We start from the raw sequence: 18,678 nt of genomic DNA on the forward strand, positions 1-18,678 counted from the left end.
ATTAATAATATATAACTAATGAATTCCCACTTATTAAAGAATTCATTTTTTGAATTTATAAGGCTATATGTATGCTAAAATCAGACAATTACGATATACCATGGGGCTTTAATTGACTCTCCTCTTCTAACTTCTTTCTGAGAGTTTCCTTCTATATTCTACTCCCAAGTCGTGCATTAAACATGAAAGATTATCCTTTTTCTATGGAATTATCAGTGAAGCTGGGAGTTAAAAATAGTGTACAGCACTGCAAAAACAGCCTAGCTGCTCCTCTGCTGAATGCAATTAAGGAAATACGTTTGGATACAATTGCTTCTGAATGTCTTTACCATAAATCAGCAGCACTGCTGAATCAAAGCAAATTATGCATGCTCTTAAGTGCAATGCAATGAAAAAAATTAGGTAATGTTAATACTTCTCCCTTTGTAAACTTTTCTTAAAAATTATCTTCTTTTAAAAACATGTAGCATATATGGAAAAATAATAGCTTTAGTACTGAACAAGTAGTGTAAAATAGAGAACCGATGTGTAGATATATTTGCCTCAATGCTTATTCCCTTATCAAACTTACTAAGAGAGTTTGAAGGGAGGATGCAATCTTCTGGTGCCTACCATGTGCCTAGCGATGTGCCTGCGTTTTATTGTCATGTAATCATCACAACAACTTTGAACAATCAGCATTATCCCCATTTCACAGATAAACTGAAACAAGGACATTAGGTAATCCGCGCAGCTCATGTACTAGCAAGTTACAAGGCAAAGCTTTTCACTATAGAGTGATTATGTATCCCCAGTGATGCAGAAGATGATACCTTTTTTCATTTTTATAGTTATACATTTAATTTAATATGTAACTATTAATAATAGTACAAGTGGTGCTATGGTTTGAATATGTCCCCCCAAAAGCATGTGTTGGAAACTTAATACCCAATGCAATCAGTTGGAAGGTGGGGCCCAATGGGAGGTGTTGAGGTCATGAGTGCTCCATCCCCATGAATGGATTAATGCTAATTATGGAAGGGCTTGAGGCTATGAGTTTGATCTCTTGCTCTCCGGTGTGTGTGCTCTCTCGCCCTTCTGTCATGAGATGACTCAGTAAGAAGGTCTTCACCAGATGTGGACACCTTGATAATGAACTTCCCAGCCTCCAAAACTGCGAGAAATAAATTTCTTTTCTTTATAAATTACTAGTTTGTGGTATTCTGTTACAGTAACACAAAATGGACTAGACAAGTGGTATGTGGACATGATAATATATTAGGACAGAATTTGCTGGTAAATTTTGTTCCTTCTTGACTGACGTCTTTTTTAACCAATAACTTTATATCACACAATGAGTTACCTACAAGATAAAACCCAAAGTTTGGCATTACTGTATTCTACCGTCTAGCCCTAGCCACGTGGCCTCTAAATGTATCTTTTTAAGAACCTCTGACTTGAGACAAAGAAGTTTATTCATTTTACTTTAAGGACCTTGTGGGCATGGCCCTCTTAAAATGCCCACCTCACTCCTTTCTACCTATTTTTCTGTTTCAAGATCTATGTCTTATCAACTCTACTGTGATGCCACATAACACAGACTCAAAGTCCTCTCATTTTTCTTTATTTATAGAACTTTATCTTTAAAACCAGTAAGTTGAAAGTTATGTCTGTATATTATGGGTAATGAATTTATAAATGTTTATTAGGTACCTTTTGTGCATATTGATGTCTTTGGGCACTGCCTCTTTGGCTTTATAATCTTATAATTGATGCAAGAGATCTACACGTGAAGAGTAAATTTACAAAAGAATGATGATAGAGTACATGACAGTCATAAAAAGACAACAGGATGCATTGGAAAGGTTATAATTTAGAATCAGAAACCTGTATTTGCTGCTTGTTAGCAGAAAATTAGTGTGACGGGGTAATTTACTTAAAGATTGTAAGGATTTCTCATTGTAAAATGGGGAAAAATCTGATTTACAGAGTGATAGTAAATCAAAAGATGATATTTTGCAAAATGCTTTGTAAACTTTGTAGCAACTTGCAAGTATATTTTCATTTGCTACAATGTCTTCTGTGACAGAAGTATATATGATTAATAGGAATTTTGAGACTGAGTTGTGAAAAACTGGTTTCCATGTATAGGCCTAGGACAATAGCAAATTTAATATAGTGAAAAGAAGATATTATTTAATCACAAAATTCTTTCTTTGGAGCAGTTAAATAAGAAACTATTCTAAATATGAAAGAACTTATTAGAAAAAATTAACTTGTCCTTCCAGATTTCAATACTTCTTATAAAATGATGTGATTAAATCAGAATAGTTTTGATATAGGGAGATGCACATAGATCCCACCTCCAACACTTATACAGCAACTGGAGTATAACAGAAGTGGTTTTATAGACCATTGGGAGAGAAAGAATATTAACTTGGGGTGGACAATTGCTAAGTGGATGAGAAAATACAATTAGATACCAACTGCTATAGTTTGAATGTGTCCCCCAAAGTTATATATTGGAAACTTAATCCCCAATGCACTAGCATTGAGAAGTAGGACCTGTAAGGAGTGATTAGATCATGAGGGTTGCCCTTGTGAATGGATTAATGTCATTATCATGGGAGTAGGTTCCTGAAAAAGAATGAATCTGGCCCTTGCTGTCTTTTGCACGTGCCATCTTGCCTGTCTACCTTTTGTCATGGGCTGATGCAGCAAGAAGGCCCTCACCAGCTACTGAGCTGATACTGTGCCATGTCCTTGGACTTTCCAGCCTCCACAACTGTGAGCCAAATAAATTTCTTTTCTTTATAAATTACTTAGTTTGTGTTATTGTATTATAGCAACACAAAATAGGCTAAGATACCAACCTCACACTCTCTATAAAATAAATAGATAATATTGTGGTAGATTATGGACCTACATTGTGAAAATATAAACCTTAGAATGTTTGAAAATATTGGAGAATATATGACATTAGGATAGGAAAAAATTTCTTAAGACAAATGAAATATAAATCATCAAGGAAAATTATAAATTTTTGACTATGCTACAATAAAACATTTCTGTATGACTCAAGAAACCATAAACAAAATTAAAAGTGAAATCCTTCACTAGAAGACTATATTTTCAACATCCATAATTAACAAAAACTTTGTAGCCAGCATAAAGTGTAGATACAAATAAATGGAAAAACAACAAAAAATGGAAAAATATAGCCAGAAGATATTTTTCAGCCCATAGCACATATTTTGTAGTTCATACATACATTTGTATCTTGTTCTTGTCCAAACAGTAGAAAGACTGCATGAAACTAATTCTACTGTTTTTATTTCACTCCTTGATATATGAACATTCTACTAACACTCTCTACCTTTGGCTTAATGATGAGTAAGTGAGGTCCAAATGCAAAGGCACTATGGGTTACATTTCACCCTATCTTTCCTTTCCTTTTATATCATCCTTTCCAATGTAAGTTGTTGACCAATACAGGGAAGTCACATCAGTAGAAAAGAATAGGAGAGAGTTCCTCGGTCTATGGTGTTTTTTAGAACATCATTGTCTTCTTTCTGTGCTTGAAGCAAGTTCTGGTTGGAATGGAAAGCAAGGCTTTGAGGCTATTGGCACCCACAATTACTCGTTCATAGAGGTAACATGCTTCACTCGCTTTGGGTCTCAATGAACTCCCACTCTTCATTCCCCCCCTGGATTTCTGTCTTCATGGGCATTGCAAAGGCCATATGTGAATGGGACGACAAGGAACAGCAGGTACACATATTGCTCCATTGTCCAGTTAGACTCGATTTGTAAAACACAAGTTCCAAGATAAAATTGCTAAGAATTTCAAGACAGCAGTAGTAGCAGAGTCTTAAACCAAACATGGGGTCTTTTGAGCACAGTTGTATGTGTATCCATTTCAGTTACATGGGTGTATACATTTCTCAAAATGCAACAAATTTAAAATCTGTGCAATTTAGTATATGTAAATTATAACTAAGTAAAAAATAAAACAACAAAATGTTATACCTTTCCCCTACCCCTAGTCTTCTATTTGTAGAATGCAAAAACTTTTTATACTTTTAATTGATTTTACTTCTCTGGTAAAGAATCATGTACCAAACAAAACAGATTAAATTTACAGGTTTTCAGCCTCCTCCCCCATTTCATCCCAGCTCCGTGACCTACTTCAATAGTTAGTTAAAAGTGGCAAAACTATTACATAGTCACAAAGAGCAATTTTTTGTCTTGTTTCATATTTTCTTTTATAAAGAAGGTATGGTTATCTCTTTGAATAGTATAATGCATAAAAAAGATTATAACGATCAGTCTACAATTTCACAAAACAGTGAAGTGTTGTTTGTTTCTTTTATGTCTCATGGAATACGTAATGTGTCTGCAGATCAGGAGAAATTTACATTCAGTTTTCTCCATGACACTATCAACGCCTAGAGAGAAAAGGCTTTGATAGTGATCATGCTATTTTGCCTTAATGCACTCACTTGTCCTGGTCAAGGATGTGTATTTTAAGGATGTTTCCCTCAGCGCCATTGCAATCAAGCCATTGAGAAGAAATGAAGTTCGGTACTGCTGAGACTTCTGTTCACACTTAGTTATCATATCTGCAATGAAATGAAAAGCTTTAACACACTCTCCCACATTTTATTTTACCATTTTCCCAATCACCAATCTTCATCAGGATGGTGAATTATTTTCAAGTTTGTCTTTTTTTTTCTTTACCGCCATTGCCACCTCCCTCAAGTTTGTCTAAAACACAGAAGCTAACATTCTCTTTACTTCTCAATTCATAGAGGCACTGTTTGATAGAGGTACTTTTTTTCTTTTTCTTTTTTTTATTTCAAAGTTTTTAAAAATTTTTTGCCAAATATTTTAATTAAAATATAGTAGTTCCCCCTTATCTGTGGGGAATATGTTCCAAGACCCCCACTGATGTCTGAAACCATGGATAGTGCCAGATCCTACATATACTATATTTTCTCCTATACATATATACCTATGACAAGGTTTAATTTATAAATTAGGCTCAATAAGAGATTAACAATAATAATAATAACAGAACAATTATAACAATATACTGTAATAAAAGTTATGTGAATGTAGTCTCTCTCTCTCTCTCTCAAAATATCCCATCGCACCATACTCATTCATTTAATCTTTTTGGACCACGGTTGAGTACAGGTAACTGAAACTGCAGGAAGCAAAACTGCAGGTGATGGGGGGATACTTTGACTTAAGGAAATACAGCACACGGAAATGTTGCAAAAATACCGGAGAATTCCAGGTAGACAACAGATAGTGAGAATTATTTTGAAAAGAGATACACAATAGGAAAAAAAACATTTTTATATACAATTTACACATTAATTATAAACCATAGCAGTAAAGACTTTCTAGACATTGGCGAGAAAAGCTGAAAAACTGTTGGTCTTCCTTACATTCTCTTGACATTCTGCTTGGCACTCAAGGGGAGGAGCCCTATCTGACACTTCACAGTCCTTTGCTTTATTTAGATGCAAGGAACACATAAATGGGCTCTCAGGATGTTTAGGGTCGATATTAGTGAACATAAACTGCAATTTATCACCATAAATTTTTCAAATTTCTTGTCCAAGTCGATGTTTACATAGCCCTTCAGTTTTCTGCAGCCTTTTCAGCCTCCCTGCATTAGCTTTGTTAGCAGTAGAAATAGTTTCCTTCTTTCTAGAATACTCTTCGTTAAGATCCTGGATATTTGCGGTCAGTACTTCCAATTCCTGCTTTTTGCCTTTTACTTCAGCAATCAACTTTATCAAGTTATCTTTTTTATTCCTTGAATAAGCATACTCTGCCTGCAGATCTGATTTTGATGTTCCAGAAACATCTCAATCATTTGTTCTTCTTCCTTTAATTTCACAGATAGCTTTTCTGCAAATGCTTTGATGGGGGCCTTGTAGGTGATCTCCGAGCCCCACCATGTGACAGTGTCGGTACTTTTGAATTTATTCCAAAATTCATTTATGCTTTTATTGAATAGCGCCAGCTCTTCCTCTACCATTATGTAAAACAATGCTTCACAGGCAGGCCTGAGCCCCGCTGCCTTCCCCACACCAGATCTGTGCCGCCTCTGGCCAACAGCAGGTCTCTAGACCCCGGCTCTTTTTTCAAAATATTAATTAAGAGGGTATGAGTGTTTTTGTTACAGGGATATCTTCTATAATGCTTAAGTTAGGGCTTTTGGTGTGCCCATCACCAGAATAGTGTTCATTGTACCCAACAGGTAAGTTTTTATCCCACCACCCACCTTCCCTCCCTCCCCCCTTCTTGGTTTCTCACGTCCTTTGTATCGCTTTGTGCCTGTGTGTACCCATCTGTTAGCTCTCACTTATTAGTGAGAACATATGGTGTTTGGTTTTCCATTCCTGAAATACTTCACTTGGGATAATGGTCTTCAGTTCCTTCCATGTTGCTGCAAATGACATTATTTCATTCCTTTTTATGACCGAGTAGTACTCCATGGTGTACATATACCACATTTTCCTTATCTGTTCATGAATTGAAGCACACTTAGGTTGATTCCATATCTTTGCAATTGTGAATTTTGCTGCGATAAACATTTAAATGCATGTGTCTTTTTGATAAAATGACTTCATTTCCTTTGGGTAGATACCCAGCAGTGAGATTGCAGATGGAAGTACTTCGTAAAGACACTTATGAATACATATTTTTCCTATCTTAGTGCTGTGTTATTTGTTCACAGCTAGTATCATTACTCTGAACATCTAGTATATTTCAAAGGAAAACTAGCTTTAAGAAAATATTGCAAATACAAAAGTTTTATTAACAGCATATTGCAGTCCATCAGATTTCTCAATGCCTTTCTTTATATGTTGCCTATATTAGGTAATCCTCAAGCTTAGGCTAGGGATACAGCCTGGGAAGTCAAGAGCATGTATAAACCTGTACAGAGGAAGAGCACAGGACGTGGAAAACACTCTTTACCTGAATTATTGTTGCCAGAATTATTATTATTTACTAACAATTCAATTTGTTCTTTCTCCTATTTGAAAATTATGCTATATATTTGAGGATATTTCTCTTCATACTCTGAATCAACATTTTGATTTTTTGGCCGGACAGTGTGTATTGTTTCCCCCGCATGTTGGGAAACTAAATTCAACATGTCCAGATCAAAATGCATCATTCTGCTCCCTAAACCAGCTCTTCCTTTTTTCTTCTTTAATTCTATTTTACCATCCTCCCAACAATCAAGACTTCGGTTGTATTTGACCTCTTCCATACTTTCCTTTTTCTCCCAGACCAGAGTTCTGAAGATTTTGCCTACAAAGTGCCTCAAGAATATCTTTTCCGTGCCTACTCTGCAATCCTACGCTAGATCTTTGTTATTTTCCTCTCACTATTGCAATAGCACACAACATTTCCTCCCTTCTTTCATTCCTCCCTTTTCTATTCATCATGTATAGTCCCAGCCGGTTTGATCTTATTAAAATACAGTTTTGAATACATAACTTGTAAAGAACTCAGATAAGATAATTAATCTTTCAGGGAAATACTGATGAACTGAGGAGACGAATTATTAGATAGCATTCACTATCATTTGCATTGGGTGAATTTTTCTCACATGTGGAGTTGGAGAGTAGTTCTCCATCTAGGGGTCTCAGTGGCCAAAGAAATGGCATTTCTAACCTTTATTCTCAAGAATTTTATTTTTATTTCATTTTATTTTTAACATTATGGAATACATAGAAAACTATAAAATTCCAATGTATTTTACACTAGAGTAAACATGACGGGATCTGGGGAAATCTATATGATGATTAGTGAAAAGAGTAATTACATTTATATTAAATGATATAAATATATACTTTGTATACATTAAATATTGAATATGCTTAAAATTTCCAAGTAAAATATTTCAAGGTTCTTAATGAGAAACTCATACTTGCTTCCATGAACATAACATTTTAATATTAGGTTTTATGTTTTCAATGGCTATGTTTAATTCCTTATTAAAATTAATACTTTGGGATGATGGTTTCTTTACTTTCTTTGTAGTCACCATCAAAGAGAAATTTTGTTCCGTAGGTATGTCATTTAAAAAATTAAAACCATTTTTAACAACCATTTAATTATTTGTAACAGTTGAAATTGTATTTAAAGCAGCTCTTTTTTCCCCTCAGAGATAAAACATTGAAATTATCTTTAATATTAATGTATTTTGAATCTACTTGAACTTTTTCATATCAGAATTTCAAAATAATGATGAAGGTCTAATTCTCAAAATGTGGGTGCATTTTTAGAGCCATCACTTGAAGCTAGTTTGAATCAGAAAATGGACAAATTAACCACAAACCCACATAAATATTATAAATACATGAAGGGAGAGAATCAGAGCTACTGCCTGGATGGTGCCTGCCAAGAATTTTGTCTGTTTTCCTTCCCACCCCATTCCTGCCTCCTGCTAGTGTGCTGAGGGCTGCCTGCTGAGCTCCTTGGCCGTCTGGGACATAAACTCCTTGAGCATCTCTGTAGGTTCCTTGTCCGTGGCGGGCAGCAATGCATGCCACAGCTCACTGCTCAAAGAGATGTGCAGGTGCTGGAGTACCACTCACTGTGCTAAGCGCATGGGGAAGCAGCAAGAACTAAATGTAATCTGCCCTGCTCATTGCTCAGAGCAACTGGTCCAGGAGCTCTGACTGCTACCATGCTGCCCTGTATGCTGGGAGGATATCTCAGCACAGCTGTACCCCTTTCCAGAACACCGGTATGACAGTAGCCTTGGCACAGGAGTTGTATGGCACTGCTATAGACTTCTCTCTCTTAAAGGAAACAATTTCATGGTTGCATGGATTAGGAAATTCTGTTAAGGAATATTTTCCTATGCTGGACTGTATAATTTTGGGTCCACCAGCTTTTCAACCTGAACCTGCAAAAATAAACATCCAACATCACTCTCACATCACTAGTGATGATGATCCCCTTGAAAACTATTTAAAATAAACTTCCCACCCTGAAAATTGTGGTCGCTATCATGTTCCCTGATACCCTTAAAAAATTGATCTCCAGCACATTCACGTATATATGCTATTTTCTGTTTAAATTGGACAACTCATGTGGTGGTATGTATATATTAACTCATTTAAGGTGGGGACTGTATTTCCCTGAATATGCCTCCCTGTGTGGCTCATGAAGAACTCGCGAGAGAATTGGTAGGCAGAAGTGAAGTAGTGGCCATTACTCTCTGTAGGTGATTTTGGTCAGACTGGGGTTCCCACATGTCCTGGCTGTCCTCTGGTTTGTGTCCAGCTCCTCCCAACTGCTGGCCCTGTTGAGCAACATCAGCCCCTGCCCAGCCTCCCAATGCTTAGCTATGCGCTCCCCAGTGCGCAAGCTATGCAGAAACAACAGCTTCCTATAGACCTCCCTCTGAGCTCCCCTTCCCAGTTCCATTTGTTCTGCTGGGTAGAGGTTCTTAGATGGACTGGGTCTCCTCTGATCCTCCAGTTCCCCCTTCTGAATCATGATTTCCCCAGCTCCTCCCACAACTGAGCAAAGTCCTACAGCAAATCATTCTATAACATTCATGGCGACTCTGCTCCCCTGTCCAAATCCAGTCCCATACATTTTATTCTTCACAGACCTCTATTGCTCTAACTTTCTGGGCTCCATTTCTTTACTCAGTCTGTCTTCCACCAGAAATGCTTTCCCTCTCTATTAGTGATAGAAGAAATCCTATCTGTCCTTTGAAGATTTATTTCCATTACCAATTCTTTCCTGAAGTCCTCCTGGTCATTCCAAGTAGAGACAATTTTTCTTTAGAACTCTTGTACATTTGTGCTTTTTAGGGGTCTCTTCTTGCTGTGTTTTGTAGTAAGTCATTTTATTCTTCCTAATGGAAAGCAAATTTCTTCGAAGATAGAAACTATGACTTAATTCCCTTGCATCTTAGAGCAATGCATCCTTAACATTTTTAGCACTCAATGAATATTTGTTGAAGTGAATTGAATATAGAGACAGAAATAAATTCTCTGAAAAGGCTAGTGATTGGCCTGAGGTTATAATGGGAATTCAGTTAATCTACTAAAAATATTGGAGGAAAATTTGGCATTATTGAAGAGGCAAAGATCACTAATAAAATTATAAACAATCGCATGTTCTCACTGTGTCAGTCCAAGACTGTTTTCATAATGTAGTTTAGATAATGCTGAGTGGAAAATTAATTTCCCTTTCTTCAAAAACAAAACCAAAATAATTTTGTAATTAAGCTCATGAGCATTTGAATTCAAATGATTTTCAAGCTGTGTTTTTGTGACAAACCAGGGAACTCATCTGTACTTTTCTGCAAATACAATATTACCCAAAATCCCAATACATTAAAACAGATAGAGTGGAGCAGCCAGGGATGCTGAACAGGCCAAACCTGCCTTTGCTTCTTTCTGCACCAAGCCATAGCCTGTTAGGCACCTCTGGGAAGCCTGGGGCTCGATGGAACACAATTTAAAAACCACCACCAGAGTGTTTTTATTTCTGAGGGTTCAATCTTGCTGTGCAAAGACACAGCATGTTAGCATGCAGAACTTCAGGCCCCATCCAGGACCTGATGAATTGGAATCTGCTCTTTAGGAAGATTCCTAAGTGATTCTTATACACACTGAAGTTTGAGAATCACTAATTTGGAGGACTTGGTGAATATTAGGATAGGAAAGGGGGCAGATTATAAATTTGCTAATATATAGTAGATTTGGGAAATAAGATTGAATAAATTGTATATGTAAGGTAAAATTGTGCAGTAAGTTCCTTTCCTGTATGATTCTGGGCTAGAGTTGGCCAGGAGAAATGTGTGTGACATTTGGCAGGCAGAGGCAGCAGTGGCAATGACACTGGCAAGGTTCAGTGTAGGATTCCAGGTGCTGCTCAGCTCGTATATGTGCCCACTGAGCTGTCGATTTGCCTCTATGGGTGGGGCAACCGCACTAGACCTTGCTGCATCTCCCCCTGAGCTTCTCCAAGTCCCGAGCAGCCGGACACATGTGCTGCCGCGTAGTGAAGGACACCAGATTCCCATGCAGATCACCAGAGTTGAGGATGGGATATTCCTGCATATTCCTGTCTGTCCTCCTGGGATTCAGTGTGGCTTTGTGAGTTCCTGCTGGTCTTTATGGGTCCTGGTTTTTCCTCAATTTCTCCAGTTTCGTAGCCAGATTTATTTTTCTACCTCTGGCCTAGTGGACCGACAGCAGCTTCAGACTCACCACCAGGTGCAGAGGTGACAGCCATGCACAGAATTCTTTGTCAACTCTGCCTTGTGGTTCCTACATAGTGACTTTTTTCTGATTCTCCAAAAACCCCTTTTTGGAGTTTTCTTTCCCCAGCTTCTCCTGTGACTTTTAAGTTAAAACTCTTTTATGAATCCCTTATTCTGTGTCCATCATTGTGGTCCTGTTTCCCTAACTAAACTCTAACTGATGTACTCGCTGATTCCACTAATGATGTCCCCCCTTCTCCTTCCGTTGTGGCTGATTTCTCTCATTATTTTATGCATATATTCTGTTTTCTCAGCCTAAGGGTTTCTTTACGCCTTGAAAAGGGTAATTACTTTTTCTAAAAGAATTGTCAAAATTTGATATACTTAAAATTTTTCTTTTTTGGATTCTTGATGAGGCACACAGGATAGCAAAGATGCTACTTAGTGCCTTTCTTTAGTAAATTTCATGTAGATACGTAAAAACCCTAATCAAGGAGAACTAGGTCAGAGGAGGAAGCTCAGGAAAAATAGGCTATCAGGAGGAAGAGGAAAAGGGGTATTGGAAAATATAATAAGATAATAATAAACCAAAATAGTTTCGCACCAATAAGCTAATCATCCCATTCAATCAGCTTCTCAAATTTTCCTTTAGCTACATTTTTGTAACCCCAAATCAACCTTTTGTAACCTTTCAAATCAACAAAATGTGAGTTTAAAGTAATCAGAAGACACAGGATTCACTGTTTTCTATTTTAATTAATATAAAAATAGGCCAGAAAAATGAGGCCATTTTTACTCCTTCACATGAAATATTCTGTTTTATAGCTTAATAATCTTCTTGTACCTTAAATTGAGTTATAAAATTGGAAAAAGAAAAGGAAGGAACAGCTTCCCTTCTTCATAATTTAGTCCATTTAATGTACAGCCAAAAATTAATTGCCTCTGGAATTCACTCAAATTTCCCAGATTTTCTTTTCTACCCTTGAACAGGGTATAAAAACCCCCACCTCTTTAGATATAAGCTTATTTTATTTTAGTTTTTAGAATAAGACCTAATATTTTTGAGCTAGCCTTATCTATTTTAGGCAGTGGCCTTGGGAGTCATAAATGTTAATATTTTCCAGGTCTTTGTACTGGAGTAATACAGAATGTGTGACTATCACTACTTTGAATGAACGCAAACATTGCTGGTGTTACTAAAAGAGTTTCTGGCACACAGTGTCCTGCTGCTAAAGTGAGAGCTCCATGAAGGCAGAAACTTTGGTTCACTGTTATGTCCTCAGTGCCCGAATAGTTCACGGCAGATAGTAGGTGCTCAATCAGGATTTCCTTTTTTTTTTTTTGCCACACTTGCTTTCCAACACACAGCCTTAAAACATATGTTTACAACTTATTGAAGGGAGTCAGGAGAAGCTTTGTGGAGGCTGTAACGTTAAAGCACCAGTGCATCATCTGTTGCTTCTTAACCCAATTGGCATGACTCAATGCAGTGTTCTTCATGTGTCTGTTGCCTGAATTCTGTGTGTTTTCATTGCTTGTTCACCGTGATAGGCTGAATAATCCCACCACCCCAAGATGTCCACCTCCTAAACCCTGGAACCTATGAATGTTACCTTATATGACAAAGGGACTTTGCAGTTATGATTAAATTGAAGATCTTGAGATGGAGAGATGATCCTGAGGTTTCCAGGTGGGTCTGATGTAATCACAGGGGCCTTATAAGAGAGATGCAGGAGATCAGAGTGGGCAGCAGGAGATGTGGCTCTGGGAGCAAGAGGTTGGAGTGACGCAGCCACAAGCCATGGGACACTGGCAGCCTCAAGAAGCAGGAAGAGGCACAGAATGGAATTCTTTCCTGGAGGCTTCAGAAGGCCAACACCTCGATTTAATTCTTAGAGACTCTTTTCAGACTTCTGGCCTCTGGAACTGGCAGAGGATAAATTTGTGTTCCTTTAATTTGTGGTAATTTCTTACAATAGCAGCAAGAAAATTAATACATTGACAGTGTTTTTCCTTTTTGGCAAGTGGTTTCTTTATTTGGGGGCTATCTTTGTAATTTTTTGACATTATTTGGCCATCCTTATGTTTATAAGTGAAATAGAACTTTGTAAAGTTAACAATTCATTACTGATTTTCCTGCCATCATCTTCGTTCTTTATTTTGAGATTAAAGTTTAATGAAGATAATTTCACTATAAACTGATTCTAGTTAACTTAGAAAACTTAGAATATATTAGGTGATATTTAGGAACACATCTCTTTATATCTTTACAAGTTGCTTCCATAATGACTTTTCATTCATTATCTCATTTATTACTCCCAACAACCCTTTAAACATGGGTATTATTAACCTTCTTATTTTGCTGATGGAGAAACTAGAGAGGATAATTTATCTTGCTCAGGGTCATTCAATTAGTAGATAACAGAGAAGATATTTGACTTCAAATCTATTTGCCTCTGAAAGATGGGCTCTTGTTAGATTATTTTATTCTGAGCCCATTGGTAAAGAATAATGAAACCAGTTAGGTGAGCTTTTACTATATTATCTTTTCTTTGAGAAATGAGAAAGCATTAGCAATTGGGATCTGAATTCTGCCTCTTAGGAGAAGGTGGCCAGTCTCTGAACTGGGACGCTGATGTGTCCGTGTTGTTGGGTGAGGTTTGGATCGTATCTATAGACTGAGCTAGAGTCGGGGCTGTCAATCGAGTGTCGCAATAGTCAGCAACTCATGGAGTAGCCAAGTCAGCTTAGAGAGTTGATAAGGAAAAGGGAAGGAAGCCATAAGAACACATATTTACCCATCAGACTGACAAATAGATAAACCCCTTGACCATAATTCTGCAAAAGAAATGGATAGCATAAATCAATAGACATTTTAGAGCCAAATGGGGAGGGCTGTATCAAAATGTAAAATGTGCATACACTTTGATCTAACAATTTTACTGACAGGATTCTTTCAAGTTTTGCAGGGCCAGAGCCACACATAGTCTAAGGCCAATTTTTTTTTTCCCCACAACTGAGACAAATCCCATCTGAGTACTTTACCTGATGCCTCATGAATTACAAAGTTTATGAGTCTGGCTGGCGGGAGCAGACACTATTCCTGACCCCACAAGGGTGTTGGGTGCTGTTCCCTCTAATCCTGCCTGATGGGTCTTTCTCTGGACTGGATCATTTCTTCACACGCACACACTGATTGATTAGTACTTTGCTGCGTACCTCAGGAGGAGCCTCTGCAGATACCCAGGTTTCTCTGTCTGGGCAACTCTCTTTTTCCCAAACCTGTCTGCTGCCAATTCTAGCCTCCTTAGTCTCCCTGGAGTCTCAGTCCCATTTCCTCAGCTCAGGGAGATGGCCCCTTTCTGCATGCAGGCCTGAAGACTCTCTCAAAGCAGTACACTGGAGCAATCATAGGGCTCATTTGTTTCCTGTCTTTTAGGAATCATTGTCATTTCTTGTTTGATGTCCAGTGTTTTTACAACCACTTTCAACTATTTTGTCTGGTTTCTTGATTGTTTCAGGCAAGAGAATGAATCTGATCTCTGTTATACTATCTTGACCAGAAGTGGAGAACTATATTATTTTTAAAGAAGGATAAATATATAGAGCATATTTTTTTGCCAGAACTTGTAAAATAGCAGCTATTAATAGGTAAAAAATCCTCCATTTTGCAGCTGTTTACTCTTTCAAGGTTGCTTGAGTGGCCTTTTCTTGGGGCAGAGCTTTGCTCCTTTTGTGAAAGGGACACGTCAAGGGGTGTCAGGATATGGAGAGGGGGTGGCATTGGAAGGGCACCACTGGGCTCTGTTATACAACTTTAGGGCCCATTGTATATTTTGTCCCATTTCAGCATAACTATTAATTTTCAAATCCCTTTAAACAAATTCTACTTCCTTAAAGTAATACACCTGACTCCTCTTTTTTAGCATGCAATTGAATTTTTAAAAATCCAGTATGTCCCACGTCATCTTTTTATTTTTTATTTTATTATAAATTGACAATTTATAATTGCATATATTTGTGGGGTACAAAGTGATGTTATGATTTATAAATATGATGTGGAATAATTAAATCAAGCTGATTAGCATAACCATCACCTCAAATACTTATCATTTTCGGTGGTGAAAACACTTGAAATTTACTCAGCAATTTTGAAATGTACAATACACTATTAACTATATTCACTGCACTGCCTCAATAGGTCAATAGGTCTGAAAAGAAAAAGTATTCCTCTTGTCTGAGATCTTGTACCCTTTGACCATCATCTTCTCATTTTCCCTACCTCCAGCCTCTGTAATCACCATTCTACTCTCTGCTTCTCTGATTTTGATAGTTTTAGATTTCACACATAAGTGGGATTTGTCTTTCGGTGCCTGGCTTATTTCACTTAGCGTAATGTTCTCCGGTTCCATCCATGTTGTTGCAAATGACAGAATCTCCTTTTTATGGCTGAATGGAATTCCATTGTGTATATGTACCCCATTTTCTTTATTCTTCTGTTGATGGACACTTAGGTTGATTCCATAACTTGGCCATTGTGAATGGTGCTGCAGTGAACATGGGAGTACACATATCTCTTTGGCAAACAGATTTCAAATCTTAATATCCAAAAGTGGGATTGCTGGATCATATGGTAGCTTTATTTTTAGTTTTCTGAGGATCCTCCATACAATTTTCCATAATGGCTGTGTTAATTTTCATTCGCATTAACAGTGTACAAGGGCTCTCTTTTCTCCACACATCTGACTCTCAAGTAGTTTGAAGTAATCATTCCCACTCAAGACTGGCTTGCACAGTCTTATCTCTGCATGACTAGACCTAGTCACCACCTCTTAGCACTTTTTCAGTCCCACATCTTTTTGAATCTTAGAATAAGCCCAAATTCCTGGACAAGTTGAAAACACAGTATTTTATGTATTTTATTCTAATGTTCCCATTTTGCCAATTTTCTGGCAAGATTCATTTCAATTCCAGCAAGAATTCATATCTAACATAAGCAATATGCATGTCCAGCTGGAGTTTAAAGACAATTTCCGATCATTTTTCTCTTCAAAAATTCCTGCCTTCTCTTTCTTTTATCCTCTGAAGATAGAAAGTAAGTTTCTTATGTAAAATACCAGTTTTTGCTGCCTTTTATGACTTTAAGTCAAATCTAGTTTCTGTCTTTTGCTGTTACTGTAATACATTGCAAAAATTATATTTTTTATCTTTTCCATGTTCCTTTCAGATATGACACTTTCTCCTTTGTCATCGGTTAATGAAGCTGCTTCCTGTTCAGTTTGTAAAACTTATTTAAGAGTGTAATAAGAGAAACATTTAAACAAATCTCTAAATTTTGTTACTGACCCAAAGCAATGAAAAGATTTTGTTAATTTAGAAAAATCTTTTTCTGGTTATTTCTCCAAAATACTAAGTGCTGATCTCCTAAAAACATAATAAAATGCCTTTTATTCAGCTGCAAATGTGTATAAACAGATCTGGTAAGGAATTATTGGCAAGGTATGGTCATATTTCCATCTGGAAGATTTCCTTTTATTGCCATATAATGAACCTGTATTGCTAGTTAAGTTGAATCAAATGCTTGAGGTGAAACGAATCAAAGGACACCATTGTCAGACAGCATTTCTTTACATTCCTTATGACACCTTATAGTTGCATAAAAATCTCCCTTAAGGGCTCACATGTATGTGAGGACATTCACTGGATATCCAAGCCCAATCACAAGAGTCAAACTTCTTGGAAGGATACATTGCAGTCACACATAACGGTATCTCTTATGAACAAATGGTGTTTAGAATAGAGTTCCAAAAGCTGTTTCTGAAGAAGCACCCTTTATCTCATTCTGGTTCTTACAATCTGCTCCCCAGAGACTTGTCATTTTCACTCACTGTGTGCCAGAAGCCACTTGACCAGTGAGGGGAAAAGATTTTCTGCTGCCTTCTTCACGATTTTTAGGCAGAAATTATTTGTTGTGGCTAAATGTATGAGTTTGATTTTTCGAAGCAATTTACATTATATACAGTGAATGGTTTCTCAGAAGTAGCATTTAAATAGTTTTAAAAATGCATTTCAATATATTCCTTAAGGAGAGTTTTACAAAGGAGCAGCATAACCTTTAGACTTGGGTAATTGAAGCCCCTACCCTGGCATTCTGCCTTCTAATTGATGCCCTGTCCCCTAACCCCTCACTGGGCCAGGGCACCCACACACCAGGTGCTTCCATCCTTCTTCCTCCCTATTCCACTTATACACTCTCTCCAGATTGTCCAGGACCACAGAATTCCCTATGCAAATTCATGGGCCTGCTTTTAAGTTCCAAAGCATCCTCCCTTATGGATCACCGGAAGCCCACCTGAGCGCTAGTGGTTTCCTCTGGGGCTGTAGGACCCAGCAACACTGTTAGGGGTGTGTGATCGGGCCATAGAGATATGGTCTGGCTTCTCTGCAGATGTGCATTGAGGCCTCTTGTGGGACCAGGTTGATCTGGGTGGTGGTAGATAGAGGCTGGGTCGGGGTGGCAAGGTGTGGTCCCTTTCCTTACCCATCATAAGGGTCATGGCTGACACTCCTATAACAAAAGACAGGTTAACAAGAGAAAAGCATAATTAATTTATTTAATTACAGTTTTTTGTGACACAGGCGTCTTCACAAATGAAGACCCAACACCCCAGGGAAACCTGCCTATTTGTATGCTTAGATTTGATGAAAATGACACAGCCATGTAGGAATGTGATGGGACAAAAGGGTGTGATCTAATAATGGTAATAGACTGAGTGGGATAGACACAGCAAAGTCTGCCTGGTCAGATTCTTCTTGGCCTCCCTGTGCAGCATTTCTTCCTTTTGAGTATGGGGCACAATCCCTCTGGAATGAGGGTCTTCAAGGGAGATGGAAAAGAGAGAGAGTGACTTTTCTAGGATTTATGGCTTTCTTTGGGGAAGAGGAGTCCCAGTTCTATGACTCACGTTGGCCAAGAGGAATTCTGGTTTCTATGACTTATCTTGGGGGAGAAAGAGGAGCAGGAGACAGGATGGGAGAAGGTTAGAAAGAGCTTGCATCTGTGCCTTCCAATCTTCCCTCAGTTCAAAGTACTCACGCACCAAGGCATCATACTTCGGCATATCGTGTTCTGAGTCCTGACAGCTGTGTGGGCCTACGTACCTCAACTCGTGTTCCTCTTGGGCTGCAAATGCTAGGAGAGGGCCTTGGATAGGGAAGGAAGAAGTTGTGGAAAACTTAAGTGCATACAGTTTTTCTCTAAGACAGTTTAAGTACAGTATGGAATGGGAGTGAATAGCATTGAGTTTTTTAAAAAAGTACAATGGAAAGGTGATAACCAAATCGATTGTCTAGGGCAAGGTATCCTTAAATTACATGTTCTGGGTTTGCACTGGTGTCTCCTTTTTCTCCTGTGCTCCTCTTCGCAGTCCTTGGAA

At 37.8% G+C, this 18,678-nt stretch overlaps 1 pseudogene; it reads right to left on the reverse strand.

Annotated features, from left to right (window-relative positions):
* Positions 1 to 5,360: 5,360 nt before the first annotated feature.
* LOC105816486 lies at positions 5,361 to 6,034 on the reverse strand (annotated as a pseudogene).
* Positions 6,035 to 18,678: the final 12,644 nt, after the last annotated feature.

This window comes from Propithecus coquereli, unplaced genomic scaffold (assembly GCF_000956105.1).
Source record: "Propithecus coquereli isolate 6110/MARCELLA unplaced genomic scaffold, Pcoq_1.0 Scaffold376, whole genome shotgun sequence".
NCBI classification, from domain to species: domain Eukaryota; kingdom Metazoa; phylum Chordata; class Mammalia; order Primates; family Indriidae; genus Propithecus; species Propithecus coquereli.